The sequence below is a fragment of the Pseudophryne corroboree genome, chromosome 6 (assembly GCF_028390025.1).
Source record: "Pseudophryne corroboree isolate aPseCor3 chromosome 6, aPseCor3.hap2, whole genome shotgun sequence".
NCBI lineage: Eukaryota > Metazoa > Chordata > Amphibia > Anura > Myobatrachidae > Pseudophryne > Pseudophryne corroboree.
Window position 1 is genome coordinate 39,318,692 of NC_086449.1, and position 25,579 is coordinate 39,344,270.

Consider the following 25,579-nt stretch of genomic DNA (forward strand, 5'->3'; position numbering starts at 1 on the left):
AAATGAAACACCATAAAAGAGACAAATTACCAAGTCTGTCATCCACCTTCTGTAATGTGATATTTGCTCACAGGGATAACTATATCACCTGCACAGTTTCATAATAAATGTCTGTTCTGCTCATTTCTCATAATACTTATGCAAAAATAACCCAGTTTATTGGAAATTACCATATCTTGACATTGAAGCATACTCTGTACTCTTGGTTTCTTTATGATTAAGTTTTGTTTCATTTTGCATCGTTTCATTTCCGGTCAAAGACAACTTCAAAATTTTACATAAGTGCTAACACCAACAATTACTTTATTTTATAAGACTTTTACAAATAATTTGACTTTTTGATCAATTTTTCCTTTCAGCTTAATTATTTTGCTAATAATAATGACTTTACATTTAAGGAAAGACAAACAGTCATATTCTTTGGTTATGGAAGCAAAGATGTGGGCTTGTTTGCTTATCAATAACCAAATTCTTGATTCAGTTTTTACAGAAAGTTTATTTATTGTCTAAAGCACCACAATCAGTAAATAAACCATTGCTCATAAAGGACCTCGTGGCGCAACGGTAGCGCGTCTGACTCCAGATCAGAAGGTTGCGTGTTCAAATCACGTCGGGGTCGATTACCATTTTGAAGATGCAATTTACCAAATGAAACACCATAAAAGAAAGAAATTGCCAAGTCTGTCATCCACCTTCTGTAATGTGATATTTGCTCACAGGGATAACTATATCACCTGCACAGTTTCTTAATAAATGCCCATTCTGCTCATTTCTCATAATACTTATACAAAAAATACCCAGTTGATTGGACATTACCATATCTTGACATTGAAGCATACTCTGTACTCTTGGTTTCTTTATGATTAAGTTTTGTTTCATATTGCATCATTTCAATTCCGGTCACAGACAACTTCAAAATTTTACATAAGTGCTAACACCAACAATTACTTTATTTTGTAAGACATATAGAAGTGATTTGATTTTTTGGTCAATTTTTCCTTTCAGCTTACTTATTTTGCTAAGAATAATGACTTTACATTTAAGGAAAGACAAACAGTCATATTCTTTGGTTATGGAAGCAAAGATGTTGGCTTGTTTGTTTATCAATAATTAAATTCTTGATTCAGTTTTTACAGAAAGTATATTTATCGTCTAAAGCACCGCAATCAGTAAACAAGCCACTGCTCATAAATGACCTCGTGGCACAACGGTAGCACGTCTGACTCCAGATCATAAGGTTGTGTGTTCAAATCATGTCGGGTTCAGTTACCACTTTGAAGATGAAATGTACCAAATGAAACACCATAAAAGATACAAATTGCCAAGTATGTCATCCACCTTCTGTAATGTGATATTTGCTCACAGGGATAACTATATCACCTGCACAGTTTCATAATAAATGTCTATTCTGCTCATTTCTCATAATACTTATGCAAAAATAACCCAGTTTATTGGAAATTACCATATCTTGACATTGAAGCATACTCTGTACTCTTGGTTTCTTTATGATTAAGTTTTGTTTCATATTGCATCGTTTCATTTCCGGTCAAAGACAACTTCAAAATTTTACATAAGTGCTAACACCAACAATTACTTTATTTTATAAGACTTTTTCAAATAATTTGACTTTTTGATAAATTTTTCCTTTCAGCTTAATTATTTTGCTAATAATAATGACTTTACATTTAAGGAAAGACAAACAGTCATATTCTTTGGTTATGGAAGCAAAGATGTGGGCTTGTTTGGTTATCAATAACCAAATTCTTGATTCAGTTTTTACAGAAAGTATATTGATAATCTAAAGCACCAAAATCAGTAAACAAGCCACTGCTTATAAGTGACCTCGTGGCGCAACGGTGGGGCGTCTAACTCCAGATCAGAAGGTTGCGTGTTCAAATCACGTCGGGGTCAATTACCATTTTGAAGATGAAATTTACCAAATGAAACACCATAAAAGAAAGAAATTGCCAAGTCTGTCATCCACCTTCTGTAATGTGATATTTGCTCACAGGGATAACTATATCACCTGCACAGTTTCATAATAAATGCTCATTTCTCATAATACTTATACAAAAAATACCCAGTTGATTGGACATTACCATATCTTGACATTGAAGCATACTCTGTACTCTTGGTTTCTTTATGATTAGTTTTGTTTCATATTGCATCATTTCAATTCCGGTCACAGACAACTTCAAAATTTTACATAAGTGCTAACACCAACAATTACTTTATTTTGTAAGACATATAGAAGTAATTTGATTTTTTTGATAATTTTTTCCTTTCAGCTTACTTATTTTGCTAAGAATAATGACTTTATATTTAAGGAAAGACAAACAGTCATATTCTTTGGTTATGGAAGCAAAGATGTGGGCTTGTTTGCTTATCACTAACCAAATTCTTGATTCAGTTTTTACAGAAAGTATATTGATAGTCTAAAGCACCGCTATCAGTAAACAAGCCACTGCTCATAAATGACCTCGTGGCACAACGGTAGCACGTCTGACTCCAGATTATAAGGTTGGGTGTTCAAATCATGTCGGGTTCAGTTACCATTTTGAAGATGAAATTTACCAAATGAAACACCATAAAAGAAACAAATTACCAAGTCTGTCAACCACCTTCTGTAATGTGATGTTTGCTCACAGGGATAACAATATCACCTGCACAGTTTCATAGTAAATGTCCATTCTGCTCATTTCTCATAATACTTATGCAAAAATAACCCAGTTGATTGGACATTACCATATCTTGACATTGAAGCATACTCTGTACTCTTGGTTTCTTTATGATTAAGTTTTGTTTCATATTGCATCGTTTCATTTCCGCTCAAAGACAACTTCAAAATTTTACATAAGTGCTAACACCAACAATTACTTTATTTTATAAGACTTTTACAAATAATTTGACTTTTTGATCAATTTTTCCTTTCAGCTTAATTATTTTGCTAATAATAATGACTTTACATGTAAGGAAAGACAAACAGTCATATTCTTTGGTTATGGAAGTAAAGATGTGGGCTTGTTTGCTTATCAATAACCAAATTCTTGATTCAGTTTTTACAGAAAGTATATTTATTGTCTAAAGCACCACAATCAGTAAACAAACCATTGCTCATAAATGACCTTGTGGCGCAACGGTAGCGCGTCTGATTCCTGATCAGAAGGTTGCATGTTCAAATCACGTCGGGGTCAATTACCATTCTGAAGATGAAATTTACCAAATGAAACACCATAAAAGAAAGAAATTGCAAAGTCTGTCATCCGCCTTCTGTAATGTGATATTTGCTCACAAGGATAACTATATCACCTGCACAGTTTCATAATAAATGCCCATTCTGCTCATTTCTCCTAATACTTATACAAAAAATACCCAGTTGATTGGACATTACCATATCTTGACATTGAAGCATACTCTGTACTCTTGGTTTCTTTATGATTAAGTTTTGTTTCATATTGCTTCATTTCAATTCCGGTCACAGACAACTTCAAAATTTTACATAAGTGCTAACACCAACAATTACTTTATTTTGTAAGACATATAGAAGTTATTTGATTTTTTTGATCAATTTTTCCTTTCAGCTTACTTATTTTGCTAAGAATAATGACTTTACTTTTAAGGAAAGACAAACAGTCATATTCTTTGGTTATGGAAGCAAAGATGTTGGCTTGTTTGTTTATCAATAATTAAATTCTTGATTCAGTTTTTACAGAAAGTATATTTATCGTCTAAAGCACCGCAATCAGTAAACAAGCCACTGCTCATAAATGACCTCATGGCACAACGGTAGCACGTCTGACTCCAGATCATAAGGTTGTGTGTTCAAATCATGTCAGGTTCAGTTACCATTTTGAAGATGAAATGTACCAAATGAAACACCATAAAAGAGACAAATTACCAAGTCTGTCATCCACCTTCTGTAATGTGATATTTGCTCACAGGGATAACTATATCACCTGCACAGTTTCATAATAAATGTCTGTTCTGCTCATTTCTCATAATACTTATGCAAAAATAACCCAGTTTATTGGAAATTACCATATCTTGACATTGAAGCATACTCTGTACTCTTGGTTTCTTTATGATTAAGTTTTGTTTCATTTTGCATCGTTTCATTTCCGGTCAAAGACAACTTCAAAATTTTACATAAGTGCTAACACCAACAATTACTTTATTTTAAAAGACTTTTACAAATAATTTGACTTTTTGATCAATTTTTCCTTTCAGCTTAATTATTTTGCTAATAATAATGACTTTACATTTAAGGAAAGACAAACAGTCATATTCTTTGGTTATGGAAGCAAAGATGTGGGCTTGTTTGCTTATCAATAACCAAATTCTTGATTCAGTTTTTACAGAAAGTTTATTTATTGTCTAAAGCACCACAATCAGTAAATAAACCATTGCTCATAAATGACCTCGTGGCGCAACGGTAGCGCGTCTGACTCCAAATCAGAAGGTTGCGTGTTCAAATCACGTCGGGGTCGATTACCATTTTGAAGATGCAATTTACCAAATGAAACACCATAAAAGAAAGAAATTGCCAAGTCTGTCATCCACCTTCTGTAATGTGATATTTGCTCACAGGGATAACTATATCACCTGCACAGTTTCTTAATAAATGCCCATTCTGCTCATTTCTCATAATACTTATACAAAAAATACCCAGTTGATTGGACATTACCATATCTTGACATTGAAGCATACTCTGTACTCTTGGTTTCTTTATGATTAAGTTTTGTTTCATATTGCATCATTTCAATTCCGGTCACAGACAACTTCAAAATTTTACATAAGTGCTAACACCAACAATTACTTTATTTTGTAAGACATATAGAAGTGATTTGATTTTTTGGTCAATTTTTCCTTTCAGCTTACTTATTTTGCTAAGAATAATGACTTTACATTTAAGGAAAGACAAACAGTCATATTCTTTGGTTATGGAAGCAAAGATGTTGGCTTGTTTGTTTATCAATAATTAAATTCTTGATTCAGTTTTTACAGAAAGTATATTTATCGTCTAAAGCACCGCAATCAGTAAACAAGCCACTGCTCATAAATGACCTCGTGGCACAACGGTAGCACGTCTGACTCCAGATCATAAGGTTGTGTGTTCAAATCATGTCGGGTTCAGTTACCACTTTGAAGATGAAATGTACCAAATGAAACACCATAAAAGATACAAATTGCCAAGTATGTCATCCACCTTCTGTAATGTGATATTTGCTCACAGGGATAACTATATCACCTGCACAGTTTCATAATAAATGTCTATTCTGCTCATTTCTCATAATACTTATGCAAAAATAACCCAGTTTATTGGAAATTACCATATCTTGACATTGAAGCATACTCTGTACTCTTGGTTTCTTTATGATTAAGTTTTGTTTCATATTGCATCGTTTCATTTCCGGTCAAAGACAACTTCAAAATTTTACATAAGTGCTAACACCAACAATTACTTTATTTTATAAGACTTTTTCAAATAATTTGACTTTTTGATAAATTTTTCCTTTCAGCTTAATTATTTTGCTAATAATAATGACTTTACATTTAAGGAAAGACAAACAGTCATATTCTTTGGTTATGGAAGCAAAGATGTGGGCTTGTTTGGTTATCAATAACCAAATTCTTGATTCAGTTTTTACAGAAAGTATATTGATAATCTAAAGCACCAAAATCAGTAAACAAGCCACTGCTTATAAGTGACCTCGTGGCGCAACGGTGGGGCGTCTAACTCCAGATCAGAAGGTTGCGTGTTCAAATCACGTCGGGGTCAATTACCATTTTGAAGATGAAATTTACCAAATGAAACACCATAAAAGAAAGAAATTGCCAAGTCTGTCATCCACCTTCTGTAATGTGATATTTGCTCACAGGGATAACTATATCACCTGCACAGTTTCATAATAAATGCTCATTTCTCATAATACTTATACAAAAAATACCCAGTTGATTGGACATTACCATATCTTGACATTGAAGCATACTCTGTACTCTTGGTTTCTTTATGATTAAGTTTTGTTTCATATTGCATCATTTCAATTCCGGTCACAGACAACTTCAAAATTTTACATAAGTGCTAACACCAACAATTACTTTATTTTGTAAGACATATAGAAGTAATTTGAATTTTTTGATAAATTTTTCCTTTCAGCTTACTTATTTTGCTAAGAATAATGACTTTATATTTAAGGAAAGACAAACAGTCATATTCTTTGGTTATGGAAGCAAAGATGTGGGCTTGTTTGCTTATCACTAACCAAATTCTTGATTCAGTTTTTACAGAAAGTATATTGATAGTCTAAAGCACCGCTATCAGTAAACAAGCCACTGCTCATAAATGACCTCGTGGCACAACGGTAGCACGTCTAACTCCAGATCATAAGATTGTGTGTTCAAATCATGTCAGGTTCAGTTACCATTTTGAAGATGAAATTTACCAAATGAAACACCATAAAAGAAATAAATTGCCAAGTCTGTCATCCACCTTCTGTAATGTGATATTTGCTCACAGGGATAACTATATCACCTGCACAGTTTCATAATAAATGCCCATTCTGCTCATTTCTCATAATACTTATACAAAAAAAACCCAGTTGATTGTACATTACCATATCTTGACATTGAAGCATACTCTGTACTTTTGGTTTCTTTATGATTAAGTTTTGTTTCATATTGCATCATTCAATTCCGGTCACAGACAACTTCAAAATTTTACATAAGTGCTAACACCAACAATTACTTTATTTTGTAAGACATATAGAAGTTATTTGATTTTTTTGATCAATTTTTCCTTTCAGCTTACTTATTTTGCTAAGAATAATTACTTTACATTTAAGGAAAGACAAACAGTCATATTCTTTGGTTATGGAAGCAAAGATGTTGGCTTGTTTGTTTATCAATAATTAAATTCTTGATTCAGTTTTTACAGAAAGTATATTTATCGTCTAAAGCACCGCAATCAGTACACAAGCCACTGCTCATAAATGACCTCGTGGCACAACGGTAGCGCGTCTGACTCCAGATTATAAGGTTGTGTGTTCAAATCATGTCGGGTTCAGTTACCATTTTGAAGATGAAATTTACCAAATGAAACACCATAAAAGAAACAAATTACCAAGTCTGTCAACCACCTTCTGTAATGTGATATTTGCTCACAGGGATAACAATATCACCTGCACAGTTTCATAATAAATGTCCATTCTGCTCATTTCTCATAATACTTATGCAAAAATAACCCAGTTGATTGGACATTACCATATCTTGACATTGAAGCATACTCTGTACTCTTGGTTTCTTTATGATTAAGTTTTGTTTCATATTGCATCGTTTCATTTCCGCTCAAAGACAACTTCAAAATTTTACATAAGTGCTAACACCAACAATTACTTTATTTTATAAGACTTTTACAAATAATTTGACTTTTTGATCAATTTTTCCTTTCAGCTTACTTATTTTGCTAATAATAATGACTTTACATGTAAGGAAAGACAAACAGTCATATTCTTTGGTTATGGAAGTAAAGATGTGGGCTTGTTTGCTTATCAATAACCAAATTCTTGATACAGTTTTTACAGAAAGTATATTTATTGTCTAAAGCACCACAATCAGTAAACAAACCATTGCTCATAAATGACCTCGTGGCACAACGGTAGCACGTCTGACTCCAGAACATAAGGTTGTGTGTTCAAATCATGTCGGGTTCAGTTACCATTTTGAAGATGAAATGTACCAAATGAAACACCATAAAAGAGACAAATTACCAAGTCTGTCATCCACCTTCTGTAATGTGATATTTGCTCACAGGGATAACTATATCACCTGCACAGTTTCATAATAAATGCCTATTCTGCTCATTTCTCATAATACTTATGCAAAAATAACCCAGTTTATTGGAAATTACCATATCTTGACATTGAAGCATACTCTGTACTCTTGGTTTCTTTATGATTAAGTTTTGTTTCATATTGCATCGTTTCATTTCCGGTCAAAGACAACTTCAAAATTTTACATAAGTGCTAACACCAACAATTACTTTATTTTATAAGACTTCTACAAATAATTTGACTTTTTGATCAATTTTTCCTTTCAGCTTAATTATTTTGCTAATAATAATGACTTTACATTTAAGGAAAGACAAACAGTCATATTCTTTGGTTATGGAAGCAAAGATGTGGGCTTGTTTGCTTATCAATAACCAAATTCTTGATTCAGTTTTTACAGAAAGTATATTTATTGTCTAAAGCACCACAATCAGTAAACAAACCATTGCTCATAAATGACCTCGTGGCGCAACGGTAGCGCGTCTGACCCCAGATCAGAAGGTTGCGTGTTCAAATCACGTCGGGGGTCAATTACCATTTTGAAGATGAAATTTACCAAATGAAACACCATAAAAGAAAGAAATTGCCAAGTCTGTCATCCACCTTCTGTAATGTGATATTTGGTCACAGGGATAACTATATCACCTGCACAGTTTCATAATAAATGCCCATTCTGCTCATTTCTCATAATACTTATACAAAAAATACCCAGTTGATTGGACATTACCATATCTTGACATTGAAGCATACTCTGTACTCTTGGTTTCTTTATGATTAAGTTTTGTTTCATATTGCTTCATTTCAATTCCGGTCACAGACAACTTCAAAATTTTACATAAGTGCTAACACCAACAATTACTTTATTTTGTAAGACATATAGAAGTTATTTGATTTTTTTTGATCAATTTTTCCTTTCAGCTTACTTATTTTGCTAAGAATAATGACTTTACATTTAAGGAAAGACAAACAGTCATATTCTTTGGTTATGGAAGCAAAGATGTTGGCTTGTTTGTTTATCAATAATTAAATTCTTGATTCAGTTTTTACAGAAAGTATATTTATCGTCTAAAGCACCGCAATCAGTAAACAAGCCACTGCTCATAAATGACCTCATGGCACAACGGTAGCACGTCTGACTCCAGATCATAAGGTTGTGTGTTCAAATCATGTCGGGTTCAGTTACCATTTTGAAGATGAAATTTACCAAATGAAACACCATAAAAGAAACAAATTACCAAGTCTGTCATCCACCTTCTGTAATGTGATAATTGCTCACAGGGATAACTATATCACCTGCACAGTTTCATAATAAATGTCCATTCTGCTCATTTCTCATAATACTTATGCAAAAATAACCCAGTTTATTGGAAATTATCATATCTTGACATTGAAGCATACTCTGTACTCTTGGTTTCTTTATGACTAAGTTTGTTTCATATTGCATCATCTCAATTCCGGTCACAGACAACTTCAAAATTTTACATAAGTGCTAACACCAACAATTACTTTATTTTGTAAGACATTTAGAAGTAATTTGATTTTTTTTGATTAATTTTTCCTTTCAGCTTACTTATTTTGCTAAGAATAATGACTTTACATTTAAGGAAAGACAAACAGTCATATTCTTTGGTTATGGAAGCAAAGATGTGGGCATGTTTGCTTATCAATAACCAAATTCTTGATTCAGTTTTTACAGAAAGTATATTTATTGTCTAAAGCACCGCAATCAGTAAACAAACCATTGCTCATTAATGACCTTGTGGCGCAACGGTAGCGCGTCTGACTCCAGATCAGAAGGTTGCGTGTTCAAATCATGTCGGGTTCAGTTACCATTTTGAAGATGAAATTTACCAAATGAAACACCATAAAAGAAACAAATTACCAAGTCTGTCAACCACCTTCTGTAATGTGATATTTGCTCACAGGGATAACAATATCACCTGCACAGTTTCATAATAAATGTCCATTCTGCTCATTTCTCATAATACTTATGCAAAAATAACCCAGTTTATTGGAAATTACCATATATTGACATTGAAGCATACTCTGTACTCTTGGTTTCTTTATGATTAAGTTTTGTTTCATATTGCATCATTTCAATTCCGGTCACAGACAACTTCAAAATTTTACATAAGTGCTAACACCAACAATTACTTTATTTTGTAAGACATTTAGAAGTAATTTGATTTTTTTTTTATTAATTTTTCCTTTCAGCTTACTTATTTTGCTAAGAATAATGACTTTATATTTAAGGAAAGACAAACAGTCATATTCTTTGGTTATGGAAGCAAAGATGTGGGCTTGTTTGCTTATCAATAACCAAATTCTTGATTCAGTTTTTACTGAAAGTATATTGATAGTCTAAAGCACCAAAATCAGTAAACAAGACACTGCTTATAAGTGACCTCGTGGCGCAATGGTAGCACGTCTAACTCCAGATCAGAAGGTTGCGTGTTCAAATCACTTTGGGGTCATTTACCATTTTGAAGATGAAATTTACCAAATGAAACACCATAAAAGAAATAAATTACCAAGTCTATCATCCACCTTCTGTAATGTGATATTTGCTCACAGGGATAACTATATCACTTGCACAGTTTCATAATAAATGTCCATTCTGCTCATTTCTCATAATACTTATGCAAAAATAACCCAGTTTATTGGAAATTACCATATATTGACATTGAAGCATACTCTGTTCTCTAGGTTTCTTTATGATTAAGTTTTGTTTCATATTGCATCATTTCAATTCCGGTCACAGACAACTTCAAAATTTTACATAAGTGCTAACACCAACAATTACTTTATTTTGGAAGACATTTAGAAGTAATTTGATTTTTTTGATCAATTTTTCCTTTCAGCTTACTTATTTTGCTAAGAATAATGACTTTACATTTAAGGAAAGACAAACAGTCATATTCTTTGGTTATGGAAGCAAAGATGTGGGCTTGTTTGCTTATCAATAACCAAATTCTTGATTCAGTTTTTACAGAAAGTATATTTATCGTCTAAAGCACCGCAATCAGTAAACAAACCATTGCTTATAAGTGACCTCGTGGCGCAACGGTGGCACGTCTAACTCCAGATCAGAAGGTTGCGTGTTCAAATCACGTCGGGGTCAATTACCATATTGAAGATGAAATTTACCAAATGAAACACCATAAAAGAAAGAAATTGCCAAGTCTATCATCCACCTTCTGTAATGTGATATTTGCTCACAGGGATAACTATATCACCTGCACAGTTTCATAATAAATGTCCATTCTGCTCATTTCTCATAATACTTATGCAAAAATAACCCAGTTTATTGGAAATTACCATATATTGACATTGAAGCATACTCTGTTCTCTTGGTTTCTTTATGATTAAGTTTTGTTTCATATTGCATCATTTCAATTCCGGTCACAGACAACTTCAAAATTTTACATAAGTGCTAACAACAACAATTACTTTATTTTGTAAGACATATAGAAGTGATTTGGTTTTTTTGATCAATTTTTCGTTTCAGCTTACCTATTTTGTTAAGAATAATGACTTTGCAGTGAAGGGGAGACAAACAGTCATATTCTTTGGTTATGGAAGCAAGGATGTGGGCTTGTTTGCTTATCAATAACCAAATTCTTGATTCAGTATTTACAGAAAGTATATTGATAGTCTAAAGCACCACAATCAGTAAACAAGCCACTGCTCATAAGTGACCTCGTGGCGCAACAGTAGCGTGTCTGACTCTAGATCAAAAGGTTGCGTGTTCAAATCACGTTGGGGTCATTTACCATTTTGAAGATGAAATTTACCAAATGATACACCATAAAAGAAACAAATTACCAAGTCTGTCATCCACCTTCTGTAATGTGATATTTGCTCACAGGGATAACTATATCACCTGCACAGTTTCATAATAAATGTCCATTCTGCTCATTTCTCATAATACTTATGCAAAAATAACCCAGTATATTGGAAATTACCATATATTGACATTGAAGCATACTCTGTACTCTAGGTTTCTTTATGACTAAGTTTTGTTTCATATTGCTTCATTCAATTCCGGTCACAGACAACTTCAAAATTTTACATAAGTGCTAACACCAACAATTACTTTATTTTGTAAGACATATAGAAGTGATTAGATTTTTTTGATCAAATTTTCCTTTCAGCTTACTTATTTTGCTAAGAATAATAACTTTACATTTAAGGAAAGACAAACAGTCATATTCTTTGGTTATGGAAGCAAAGATGTTGGCTTGTTTGTTTATCAATAATCAAATTCTTGATTCAGTTTTTACAGAAAGTATATTTATCGTCTAAAGCACCGCAATCAATAAACCAACCACTGCTCAAAAGTGACCTCATGGCGCAACGGTAGCGCGTCTGACTCTAGATCAGAAGGTTGTGTGTTCAAATCACGTCGGGGTCAATTACCGTTTTGAAGATGAAATGTAACAAATGAAACTACATAAAAGAAACAAATTACCAAGTCTGTCATCCACCTTCTGTAATGTGATATTTGCTCACAGGGATAACTATATCACCTGCACAGTTTCATAATAAATGTCTATTCTACTCATTTCTCATAATACTTATGCAAAAATAACCCAGTTTATTGGAAATTACCATATCTTGACATTGAAGCATACTCTGTACTCTTGGTTTCTTTATGATTAAGTTCTGTTTCATATTGCATCATTCAATTCCGGTCACAGACAACTTCAAAATTTTACATAAGTGCTAACACCAACAATTACTTTATTTTGTAAGACATATAGAAGTGATTTGATTTTTTTGATCAATTTTTCCTTTCAGCTTACTTATTTTGCTAAGAATAATAACTGTACATTTAAGGAAAGACAAACAGTCATATTCTTTGGTTATGGAAGCAAAGATGTTGGCTTGTTTGTTTATCAATAATCAAATTCTTGATTCAGTTTTTACAGAAAGTATATTTATAGTCTAAAGCACCGCAATCAATAAACCAACCATTGCTCATAAATGACCTCGTGGCGCAATGGTAGCGCGTCAGACTCCAGATCAGAAGGTTGCGTGTTCAAATCATGTCGGGTTCAGTTACCATTTTGAAGATGAAATGTACCAAATGAAACACCATAAAAGAAACAAATTACCAAGTCTGTCATCCACCTTCTGTAATGTGATATTTGCTCACAGGGATAACTATATCACCTGCACAGTTTCATAATAAATGCCCATTCTGCTCATTTCTCATAATACTTATACAAAAAATACCCAGTTGATTGGACATTACCATATCTTGACATTGAAGCATACTCTGTACTCTTGGTTTCTTTATGACTAAGTTTTGTTTCATATTGCATCATTCAATTCCGGTCACAGACAACTTCAAAATTTTACATAAGTGCTAACACCAACAATTACTTTATTTTGTAAGACATATAGAAGTTATTTGATTTTTTGATCAATTTTTCCTTTCAGCTTACTTATTTTGCTAAGAATAATGACTTTACATTTAAGGAAAGACAAACAGTCATATTCTTTGGTTATGGAAGCAAAGATGTTGGCTTGTTTGTTTATCAATAATTAAATTCTTGATTCAGTTTTTACAGAAAGTATATTTATCGTCTAAAGCACCGCAATCAGTAAACAAGCCACTGCTCATAAATGACCTCGTGGCACAACGGTAGCACGTCTGACTCCAGATCATAAGGTTGTGTGTTCAAATCATGTCAGGTTCAGTTACCATTTTGAAGATGAAATGTACCAAATGAAACACCATAAAAGATACAAATTACCAAGTATGTCATCCACCTTCTGTAATGTGATATTTGCTCACAGGGATAACTATATCACCTGCACAGTTTCATAATAAATGTCTATTCTGCTCATTTCTCATAATACTTATGCAAAAATAACCCAGTTGATTGGACATTACCATATCTTGACATTGAAGCATACTCTGTACTCTTGGTTTCTTTATGATTAAGTTTTGTTTCATATTGCATCATTTCAATTCCGGTCACAGACAACTTCAAAATTTTACATAAGTGCTAACACCAACAATTACTTTATTTTGTAAGACATATAGAAGTGATTTGATTTTTTTTGATCAATTTTTCCTTTCAGCTTACTTATTTTGCTAAGAATAATAACTGTACATTTAAGGAAAGACAAACAGTCATATTCTTTGGTTATGGAAGCAAAGATGTTGGCTTGTTTGTTTATCAATAATCAAATTCTTGATTCAGTTTTTACAGAAAGTATATTTATAGTCTAAAGCACCGCAATCAATAAACCAACCATTGCTCATAAATGACCTTGTGGCGCAATGGTAGCGCGTCAGACTCCAGATCAGAAGGTTGCGTGTTCAAATCATGTCTGGTTCAGTTACCATTTTGAAGATGAAATGTATCAAATGAAACACCATAAAAGAAACAAATTACCAAGTCTGTCATCCACCTTCTGTAATGTGATATTTGCTCACAGGGATAACTATATCACCTGCACAGTTTCATAATAAATGTCTTTTCTGCTCATTTCTCATAATACTTATGCAAAAATAACCCAGTTGATTGGACATTACCATATCTTGACATTGAAGCATACTCTGTACTCTTGGTTTCTTTATGATTAAGTTTTGTTTCATATTGCATCGTTTCATTTCCGCTCAAAGACAACTTCAAAATTTTACATAAGTGCTAACACCAACAATTACTTTATTTTATAAGACTTTTACAAATAATTTGACTTTTTGATCAATTTTTCCTTTCAGCTTAATTATTTTGCTAATAATAATGACTTTACATGTAAGGAAAGACAAACAGTCATATTCTTTGGTTATGGAAGTAAAGATGTGGGCTTGTTTGCTTATCAATAACCAAATTCTTGATTCAGTTTTTACAGAAAGTATATTTATTGTCTAAAGCACCACAATCAGTAAACAAACCATTGCTCATAAATGACCTTGTGGCGCAACGGTAGCGCGTCTGACTCCTGATCAGAAGGTTGCATGTTCAAATCACGTCGGGGTCAATTACCATTCTGAAGATGAAATTTACCAAATGAAACACCATAAAAGAAAGAAATTGCCAAGTCTGTCATCCGCCTTCTGTAATGTGATATTTGCTCACAGGGATAACTATATCACCTGCACAGTTTCATAATAAATGCCCATTCTGCTCATTTCTCCTAATACTTATACAAAAAATACCCAGTTGATTGGACATTACCATATCTTGACATTGAAGCATACTCTGTACTCTTGGTTTCTTTATGATTAAGTTTTGTTTCATATTGCTTAATTTCAATTCCGGTCACAGACAACTTCAAAATTTTACATAAGTGCTAACACCAACAATTACTTTATTTTGTAAGACATATAGAAGTTATTTGATTTTTTTGATCAATTTTTCCTTTCAGCTTACTTATTTTGCTAAGAATAATGACTTTACTTTTAAGGAAAGACAAACAGTCATATTCTTTGGTTATGGAAGCAAAGATGTTGGCTTGTTTGTTTATCAATAATTAAATTCTTGATTCAGTTTTTACAGAAAGTATATTTATCGTCTAAAGCACCGCAATCAGTAAACAAGCCACTGCTCATAAATGACCTCATGGCACAACGGTAGCACGTCTGACTCCAGATCATAAGGTTGTGTGTTCAAATCATGTCAGGTTCAGTTACCATTTTGAAGATGAAATGTACCAAATGAAACACCATAAAAGAGACAAATTACCAAGTCTGTCATCCACCTTCTGTAATGTGATATTTGCTCACAGGGATAACTATATCACCTGCACAGTTTCATAATAAATGTCTGTTCTGCTCATTTCTCATAATACTTATGCAAAAATAACCCAGTTTATTGGAAATTACCATATCTTGACATTGAAGCATACTCTGTACTCTTGGTTTCTTTATGATTAAGTTTTGTTTCATTTTGCATCGTTTCATTTCCGGTCAAAGACAACTTCAAAATTTTACATAAGTGCTAACACCAACAATTACTTTATTTTATAAGACTTTTACAAATAATTTGACTTTTTGATCAATTTTTCCTTTCAGCTTAATTATTTTGCTAATAATAATGACTTTACATTTAAGGAAAGACAAACAGTCATATTCTTTGGTTATGGAAGCAAAGATGTGGGCTTGTTTGCTTATCAATAACCAAATTCTTGATTCAGTTTTTACAGAAAGTTTATTTATTGTCTAAAGCACCACAATCAGTAAATAAACCATTGCTCATAAAGGACCTCGTGGCGCAACGGTAGCGCGTCTGACTCCAGATCAGAAGGTTGCGTGTTCAAATCACGTCGGGGTCGATTACCATTTTGAAGATGCAATTTACCAAATGAAACACCATAAAAGAAAGAAATTGCCAAGTCTGTCATCCACCTTCTGTAATGTGATATTTGCTCACAGGGATAACTATATCACCTGCACAGTTTCTTAATAAATGCCCATTCTGCTCATTTCTCATAATACTTATACAAAAAATACCCAGTTGATTGGACATTACCATATCTTGACATTGAAGCATACTCTGTACTCTTGGTTTCTTTATGATTAAGTTTTGTTTCATATTGCATCATTTCAATTCCGGTCACAGACAACTTCAAAATTTTACATAAGTGCTAACACCAACAATTACTTTATTTTGTAAGACATATAGAAGTGATTTGATTTTTTGGTCAATTTTTCCTTTCAGCTTACTTATTTTGCTAAGAATAATGACTTTACATTTAAGGAAAGACAAACAGTCATATTCTTTGGTTATGGAAGCAAAGATGTTGGCTTGTTTGTTTATCAATAATTAAATTCTTGATTCAGTTTTTACAGAAAGTATATTTATCGTCTAAAGCACCGCAATCAGTAAACAAGCCACTGCTCATAAATGACCTCGTGGCACAACGGTAGCACGTCTGACTCCAGATCATAAGGTTGTGTGTTCAAATCATGTCGGGTTCAGTTACCACTTTGAAGATGAAATGTACCAAATGAAACACCATAAAAGATACAAATTGCCAAGTATGTCATCCACCTTCTGTAATGTGATATTTGCTCACAGGGATAACTATATCACCTGCACAGTTTCATAATAAATGTCTATTCTGCTCATTTCTCATAATACTTATGCAAAAATAACCCAGTTTATTGGAAATTACCATATCTTGACATTGAAGCATACTCTGTACTCTTGGTTTCTTTATGATTAAGTTTTGTTTCATATTGCATCGTTTCATTTCCGGTCAAAGACAACTTCAAAATTTTACATAAGTGCTAACACCAACAATTACTTTATTTTATAAGACTTTTTCAAATAATTTGACTTTTTGATAAATTTTTCCTTTCAGCTTAATTATTTTGCTAATAATAATGACTTTACATTTAAGGAAAGACAAACAGTCATATTCTTTGGTTATGGAAGCAAAGATGTGGGCTTGTTTGGTTATCAATAACCAAATTCTTGATTCAGTTTTTACAGAAAGTATATTGATAATCTAAAGCACCAAAATCAGTAAACAAGCCACTGCTTATAAGTGACCTCGTGGCGCAACGGTGGGGCGTCTAACTCCAGATCAGAAGGTTGCGTGTTCAAATCACGTCGGGGTCAATTACCATTTTGAAGATGAAATTTACCAAATGAAACACCATAAAAGAAAGAAATTGCCAAGTCTGTCATCCACCTTCTGTAATGTGATATTTGCTCACAGGGATAACTATATCACCTGCACAGTTTCATAATAAATGCTCATTTCTCATAATACTTATACAAAAAATACCCAGTTGATTGGACATTACCATATCTTGACATTGAAGCATACTCTGTACTCTTGGTTTCTTTATGATTAGTTTTGTTTCATATTGCATCATTTCAATTCCGGTCACAGACAACTTCAAAATTTTACATAAGTGCTAACACCAACAATTACTTTATTTTGTAAGACATATAGAAGTAATTTGATTTTTTTGATAATTTTTTCCTTTCAGCTTACTTATTTTGCTAAGAATAATGACTTTATATTTAAGGAAAGACAAACAGTCATATTCTTTGGTTATGGAAGCAAAGATGTGGGCTTGTTTGCTTATCACTAACCAAATTCTTGATTCAGTTTTTACAGAAAGTATATTGATAGTCTAAAGCACCGCTATCAGTAAACAAGCCACTGCTCATAAATGACCTCGTGGCACAACAGTAGCACGTCTGACTCCAGATTATAAGGTTGTGTGTTCAAATCATGTCGGGTTCAGTTACCATTTTGAAGATGAAATTTACCAAATGAAACACCATAAAAGAAACAAATTACCAAGTCTGTCAACCACCTTCTGTAATGTGATGTTTGCTCACAGGGATAACAATATCACCTGCACAGTTTCATAGTAAATGTCCATTCTGCTCATTTCTCATAATACTTATGCAAAAATAACCCAGTTGATTGGACATTACCATATCTTGACATTGAAGCATACTCTGTACTCTTGGTTTCTTTATGATTAAGTTTTGTTTCATATTGCATCGTTTCATTTCCGCTCAAAGACAACTTCAAAATTTTACATAAGTGCTAACACCAACAATTACTTTATTTTATAAGACTTTTACAAATAATTTGACTTTTTGATCAATTTTTCCTTTCAGCTTAATTATTTTGCTAATAATAATGACTTTACATGTAAGGAAAGACAAACAGTCATATTCTTTGGTTATGGAAGTAAAGATGTGGGCTTGTTTGCTTATCAATAACCAAATTCTTGATTCAGTTTTTACAGAAAGTATATTTATTGTCTAAAGCACCACAATCAGTAAACAAACCATTGCTCATAAATGACCTTGTGGCGCAACGGTAGCGCGTCTGATTCCTGATCAGAAGGTTGCATGTTCAAATCACGTCGGGGTCAATTACCATTCTGAAGATGAAATTTACCAAATGAAACACCATAAAAGAAAGAAATTGCAAAGTCTGTCATCCGCCTTCTGTAATGTGATATTTGCTCACAAGGATAACTATATCACCTGCACAGTTTCATAATAAATGCCCATTCTGCTCATTTCTCCTAATACTTATACAAAAAATACCCAGTTGATTGGACATTACCATATCTTGACATTGAAGCATACTCTGTACTCTTGGTTTCTTTATGATTAAGTTTTGTTTCATATTGCTTCATTTCAATTCCGGTCACAGACAACTTCAAAATTTTACATAAGTGCTAACACCAACAATTACTTTATTTTGTAAGACATATAGAAGTTATTTGATTTTTTTGATCAATTTTTCCTTTCAGCTTACTTATTTTGCTAAGAATAATGACTTTACTTTTAAGGAAAGACAAACAGTCATATTCTTTGGTTATGGAAGCAAAGATGTTGGCTTGTTTGTTTATCAATAATTAAATTCTTGATTCAGTTTTTACAGAAAGTATATTTATCGTCTAAAGCACCGCAATCAGTAAACAAGCCACTGCTCATAAATGACCTCATGGCACAACGGTAGCACGTCTGACTCCAGATCATAAGGTTGTGTGTTCAAATCATGTCAGGTTCAGTTACCATTTTGAAGATGAAATGTACCAAATGAAACACCATAAAAGAGACAAATTACCAAGTCTGTCATCCACCTTCTGTAATGTGATATTTGCTCACAGGGATAACTATATCACCTGCACAGTTTCATAATAAATGTCTGTTCTGCTCATTTCTCATAATACTTATGCAAAAATAACCCAGTTTATTGGAAATTACCATATCTTGACATTGAAGCATACTCTGTACTCTTGGTTTCTTTATGATTAAGTTTTGTTTCATTTTGCATCGTTTCATTTCCGGTCAAAGACAACTTCAAAATTTTACATAAGTGCTAACACCAACAATTACTTTATTTTAAAAGACTTTTACAAATAATTTGACTTTTTGATCAATTTTTCCTTTCAGCTTAATTATTTTGCTAATAATAATGACTTTACATTTAAGGAAAGACAAACAGTCATATTCTTTGGTTATGGAAGCAAAGATGTGGGCTTGTTTGCTTATCAATAACCAAATTCTTGATTCAGTTTTTACAGAAAGTTTATTTATTGTCTAAAGCACCACAATCAGTAAATAAACCATTGCTCATAAATGACCTCGTGGCGCAACGGTAGCGCGTCTGACTCCAAATCAGAAGGTTGCGTGTTCAAATCACGTCGGGGTCGATTACCATTTTGAAGATGCAATTTACCAAATGAAACACCATAAAAGAAAGAAATTGCCAAGTCTGTCATCCACCTTCTGTAATGTGATATTTGCTCACAGGGATAACTATATCACCTGCACAGTTTCTTAATAAATGCCCATTCTGCTCATTTCTCATAATACTTATACAAAAAATACCCAGTTGATTGGACATTACCATATCTTGACATTGAAGCATACTCTGTACTCTTGGTTTCTTTATGATTAAGTTTTGTTTCATATTGCATCATTTCAATTCCGGTCACAGACAACTTCAAAATTTTACATAAGTGCTAACACCAACAATTACTTTATTTTGTAAGACATATAGAAGTGATTTGATTTTTTGGTCAATTTTTCCTTTCAGCTTACTTATTTTGCTAAGAATAATGACTTTACATTTAAGGAAAGACAAACAGTCATATTCTTTGGTTATGGAAGCAAAGATGTTGGCTTGTTTGTTTATCAATAATTAAATTCTTGATTCAGTTTTTACAGAAAGTATATTTATCGTCTAAAGCACCGCAATCAGTAAACAAGCCACTGCTCATAAATGACCTCGTGGCACAACGGTAGCACGTCTGACTCCAGATCATAAGGTTGTGTGTTCAAATCATGTCGGGTTCAGTTACCACTTTGAAGATGAAATGTACCAAATGAAACACCATAAAAGATACAAATTGCCAAGTATGTCATCCACCTTCTGTAATGTGATATTTGCTCACAGGGATAACTATATCACCTGCACAGTTTCATAATAAATGTCTATTCTGCTCATTTCTCATAATACTTATGCAAAAATAACCCAGTTTATTGGAAATTACCATATCTTGACATTGAAGCATACTCTGTACTCTTGGTTTCTTTATGATTAAGTTTTGTTTCATATTGCATCGTTTCATTTCCGGTCAAAGACAACTTCAAAATTTTACATAAGTGCTAACACCAACAATTACTTTATTTTATAAGACTTTTTCAAATAATTTGACTTTTTGATAAATTTTTCCTTTCAGCTTAATTATTTTGCTAATAATAATGACTTTACATTTAAGGAAAGACAAACAGTCATATTCTTTGGTTATGGAAGCAAAGATGTGGGCTTGTTTGGTTATCAATAACCAAATTCTTGATTCAGTTTTTACAGAAAGTATATTGATAATCTAAAGCACCAAAATCAGTAAACAAGCCACTGCTTATAAGTGACCTCGTGGCGCAACGGTGGGGCGTCTAACTCCAGATCAGAAGGTTGCGTGTTCAAATCACGTCGGGGTCAATTACCATTTTGAAGATGAAATTTACCAAATGAAACACCATAAAAGAAAGAAATTGCCAAGTCTGTCATCCACCTTCTGTAATGTGATATTTGCTCACAGGGATAACTATATCACCTGCACAGTTTCATAATAAATGCTCATTTCTCATAATACTTATACAAAAAATACCCAGTTGATTGGACATTACCATATCTTGACATTGAAGCATACTCTGTACTCTTGGTTTCTTTATGATTAAGTTTTGTTTCATATTGCATCATTTCAATTCCGGTCACAGACAACTTCAAAATTTTACATAAGTGCTAACACCAACAATTACTTTATTTTGTAAGACATATAGAAGTAATTTGAATTTTTTGATAAATTTTTCCTTTCAGCTTACTTATTTTGCTAAGAATAATGACTTTATATTTAAGGAAAGACAAACAGTCATATTCTTTGGTTATGGAAGCAAAGATGTGGGCTTGTTTGCTTATCACTAACCAAATTCTTGATTCAGTTTTTACAGAAAGTATATTGATAGTCTAAAGCACCGCTATCAGTAAACAAGCCACTGCTCATAAATGACCTCGTGGCACAACGGTAGCACGTCTAACTCCAGATCATAAGATTGTGTGTTCAAATCATGTCAGGTTCAGTTACCATTTTGAAGATGAAATTTACCAAATGAAACACCATAAAAGAAATAAATTGCCAAGTCTGTCATCCACCTTCTGTAATGTGATATTTGCTCACAGGGATAACTATATCACCTGCACAGTTTCATAATAAATGCCCATTCTGCTCATTTCTCATAATACTTATACAAAAAAAACCCAGTTGATTGTACATTACCATATCTTGACATTGAAGCATACTCTGTACTTTTGGTTTCTTTATGATTAAGTTTTGTTTCATATTGCATCATTCAATTCCGGTCACAGACAACTTCAAAATTTTACATAAGTGCTAACACCAACAATTACTTTATTTTGTAAGACATATAGAAGTTATTTGATTTTTTTGATCAATTTTTCCTTTCAGCTTAATTATTTTGCTAATAATAATGACTTTACATGTAAGGAAAGACAAACAGTCATATTCTTTGGTTATGGAAGTAAATATGTGGGCTTGTTTGCTTATCAATAACCAAATTCTTGATTCAGTTTTTACAGAAAGTATATTTATTGTCTAAAGCACCACAATCAGTAAACAAACCATTGCTCATAAATGACCTTGTGGCGCAACGGTAGCGCGTCTGACTCCTGATCAGAAGGTTGCGTGTTCAAATCACGTCGGGGTCAATTACCATTCTGAAGATGAAATTTACCAAATGAAACACCATAAAAGAAAGAAATTGGCAAGTCTGTCTTCCGCCTTCTGTAATGTGATATTTGCTCACAGGGATAACTATATCACCTGCACAGTTTCATAATAAATGCCCATTCTGCTCATTTCTCATAATACTTATACAAAAAATACCCAGTTGATTGGACATTACCATATCTTGACATTGAAGCATACTCTGTACTCTTGGTTTCTTTATGATTAAGTTTTGTTTCATATTGCTTCATTTCAATTCCGGTCACAGACAACTTCAAAATTTTACATAAGTGCTAACACCAACAATTACTTTATTTTGTAAGACATATAGAAGTTATTTGATTTTTTTTATCAATTTTTCCTTTCAGCTTAATTATTTTGCTAATAATAATGACTTTACATTTAAGGAAAGACAAACAGTCATATTCTTTGGTTATGGAAGCAAAGATGTTGGCTTGTTTGTTTATCAATAATTAAATTCTTGATTCAGTTTTTACAGAAAGTATATTTATTGTCTAAAGCACCGCAATCAGTAAACAAGCCACTGCTCATAAATGACCTCGTGGCACAACGGTAGCACGTCTAACTCCAGATCATAAGATTGTGTGTTCAAATCATGTCAGGTTCAGTTACCATTTTGAAGATGAAATTTACCAAATGAAACACCATAAAAGAAATAAATTGCCAAGTCTGTCATCCACCTTCTGTAATGTGATATTTGCTCACAGGGATAACTATATCACCTGCACAGTTTCATAATAAATGCCCATTCTGCTCATTTCTCATAATACTTATACAAAAAAAACCCAGTTGATTGTACATTACCATATCTTGACATTGAAGCATACTCTGTACTTTTGGTTTCTTTATGATTAAGTTTTGTTTCATATTGCATCATTCAATTCCGGTCACAGACAACTTCAAAATTTTACATAAGTGCTAACACCAACAATTACTTTATTTTGTAAGACATATAGAAGTTATTTGATTTTTTTGATCAATTTTTCCTTTCAGCTTACTTATTTTGCTAAGAATAATTACTTTACATTTAAGGAAAGACAAACAGTCATATTCTTTGGTTATGGAAGCAAAGATGTTGGCTTGTTTGTTTATCAATAATTAAATTCTTGATTCAGTTTTTACAGAAAGTATATTTATCGTCTAAAGCACCGCAATCAGTAAACAAGCCACTGCTCATAAATGACCTCGTGGCACAACGGTAGCGCGTCTGACTCCAGATTATAAGGTTGTGTGTTCAAATCATGTCGGGTTCAGTTACCATTTTGAAGATGAAATTTACCAAATGAAACACCATAAAAGAAACAAATTACCAAGTCTGTCAACCACCTTCTGTAATGTGATATTTGCTCACAGGGATAACAATATCACCTGCACAGTTTCATAATAAATGTCCATTCTGCTCATTTCTCATAATACTTATGCAAAAATAACCCAGTTGATTGGACATTACCATATCTTGACATTGAAGCATACTCTGTACTCTTGGTTTCTTTATGATTAAGTTTTGTTTCATATTGCATCGTTTCATTTCCGCTCAAAGACAACTTCAAAATTTTACATAAGTGCTAACACCAACAATTACTTTATTTTATAAGACTTTTACAAATAATTTGACTTTTTGATCAATTTTTCCTTTCAGCTTACTTATTTTGCTAATAATAATGACTTTACATGTAAGGAAAGACAAACAGTCATATTCTTTGGTTATGGAAGTAAAGATGTGGGCTTGTTTGCTTATCAATAACCAAATTCTTGATACAGTTTTTACAGAAAGTATATTTATTGTCTAAAGCACCACAATCAGTAAACAAACCATTGCTCATAAATGACCTCGTGGCACAACGGTAGCACGTCTGACTCCAGAACATAAGGTTGTGTGTTCAAATCATGTCGGGTTCAGTTACCATTTTGAAGATGAAATGTACCAAATGAAACACCATAAAAGAGACAAATTACCAAGTCTGTCATCCACCTTCTGTAATGTGATATTTGCTCACAGGGATAACTATATCACCTGCACAGTTTCATAATAAATGCCTATTCTGCTCATTTCTCATAATACTTATGCAAAAATAACCCAGTTTATTGGAAATTACCATATCTTGACATTGAAGCATACTCTGTACTCTTGGTTTCTTTATGATTAAGTTTTGTTTCATATTGCATCGTTTCATTTCCGGTCAAAGACAACTTCAAAATTTTACATAAGTGCTAACACCAACAATTACTTTATTTTATAAGACTTCTACAAATAATTTGACTTTTTGATCAATTTTTCCTTTCAGCTTAATTATTTTGCTAATAATAATGACTTTACATTTAAGGAAAGACAAACAGTCATATTCTTTGGTTATGGAAGCAAAGATGTGGGCTTGTTTGCTTATCAATAACCAAATTCTTGATTCAGTTTTTACAGAAAGTATATTTATTGTCTAAAGCACCACAATCAGTAAACAAACCATTGCTCATAAATGACCTCGTGGCGCAACGGTAGCGCGTCTGACCCCAGATCAGAAGGTTGCGTGTTCAAATCACGTCGGGGGTCAATTACCATTTTGAAGATGAAATTTACCAAATGAAACACCATAAAAGAAAGAAATTGCCAAGTCTGTCATCCACCTTCTGTAATGTGATATTTGGTCACAGGGATAACTATATCACCTGCACAGTTTCATAATAAATGCCCATTCTGCTCATTTCTCATAATACTTATACAAAAAATACCCAGTTGATTGGACATTACCATATCTTGACATTGAAGCATACTCTGTACTCTTGGTTTCTTTATGATTAAGTTTTGTTTCATATTGCTTCATTTCAATTCCGGTCACAGACAACTTCAAAATTTTACATAAGTGCTAACACCAACAATTACTTTATTTTGTAAGACATATAGAAGTTATTTGATTTTTTTTGATCAATTTTTCCTTTCAGCTTACTTATTTTGCTAAGAATAATGACTTTACATTTAAGGAAA

At 32.7% G+C, this 25,579-nt stretch overlaps 11 non-coding genes across 11 annotated transcripts; all 11 read left to right on the plus strand.

Moving 5' to 3' along the window:
* Positions 1-547: 547 nt before the first annotated feature.
* On the plus strand, positions 548-619 carry TRNAW-CCA (transfer RNA tryptophan (anticodon CCA)). The gene has a single exon. It is a non-coding gene; the product is annotated as a tRNA-Trp (tRNA).
* A 2,503-nt stretch (positions 620-3,122) lies between these two features.
* On the plus strand, positions 3,123-3,194 carry TRNAR-CCU (transfer RNA arginine (anticodon CCU)). The gene has a single exon. It is a non-coding gene; the product is annotated as a tRNA-Arg (tRNA).
* Positions 3,195-4,415: 1,221 nt separating this feature from the next.
* On the plus strand, positions 4,416-4,487 carry TRNAW-CCA (transfer RNA tryptophan (anticodon CCA)). The gene has a single exon. It is a non-coding gene; the product is annotated as a tRNA-Trp (tRNA).
* Positions 4,488-8,283: 3,796 nt separating this feature from the next.
* Positions 8,284-8,356, plus strand: TRNAW-CCA (transfer RNA tryptophan (anticodon CCA)). The gene has a single exon. It is a non-coding gene; the product is annotated as a tRNA-Trp (tRNA).
* Positions 8,357-9,579: 1,223 nt separating this feature from the next.
* On the plus strand, positions 9,580-9,651 carry TRNAW-CCA (transfer RNA tryptophan (anticodon CCA)). Its single transcript has one exon. It is a non-coding gene; the product is annotated as a tRNA-Trp (tRNA).
* Positions 9,652-14,753: 5,102 nt separating this feature from the next.
* Positions 14,754-14,825, plus strand: TRNAR-CCU (transfer RNA arginine (anticodon CCU)). The gene has a single exon. It is a non-coding gene; the product is annotated as a tRNA-Arg (tRNA).
* A 1,221-nt stretch (positions 14,826-16,046) lies between these two features.
* On the plus strand, positions 16,047-16,118 carry TRNAW-CCA (transfer RNA tryptophan (anticodon CCA)). Its single transcript has one exon. It is a non-coding gene; the product is annotated as a tRNA-Trp (tRNA).
* Positions 16,119-18,621: 2,503 nt separating this feature from the next.
* Positions 18,622-18,693, plus strand: TRNAR-CCU (transfer RNA arginine (anticodon CCU)). Its single transcript has one exon. It is a non-coding gene; the product is annotated as a tRNA-Arg (tRNA).
* A 1,221-nt stretch (positions 18,694-19,914) lies between these two features.
* On the plus strand, positions 19,915-19,986 carry TRNAW-CCA (transfer RNA tryptophan (anticodon CCA)). Its single transcript has one exon. It is a non-coding gene; the product is annotated as a tRNA-Trp (tRNA).
* Positions 19,987-22,490: 2,504 nt separating this feature from the next.
* TRNAR-CCU (transfer RNA arginine (anticodon CCU)) lies at positions 22,491-22,562 on the plus strand. The gene has a single exon. It is a non-coding gene; the product is annotated as a tRNA-Arg (tRNA).
* Positions 22,563-25,075: 2,513 nt separating this feature from the next.
* Positions 25,076-25,148, plus strand: TRNAW-CCA (transfer RNA tryptophan (anticodon CCA)). The gene has a single exon. It is a non-coding gene; the product is annotated as a tRNA-Trp (tRNA).
* Positions 25,149-25,579: the final 431 nt, after the last annotated feature.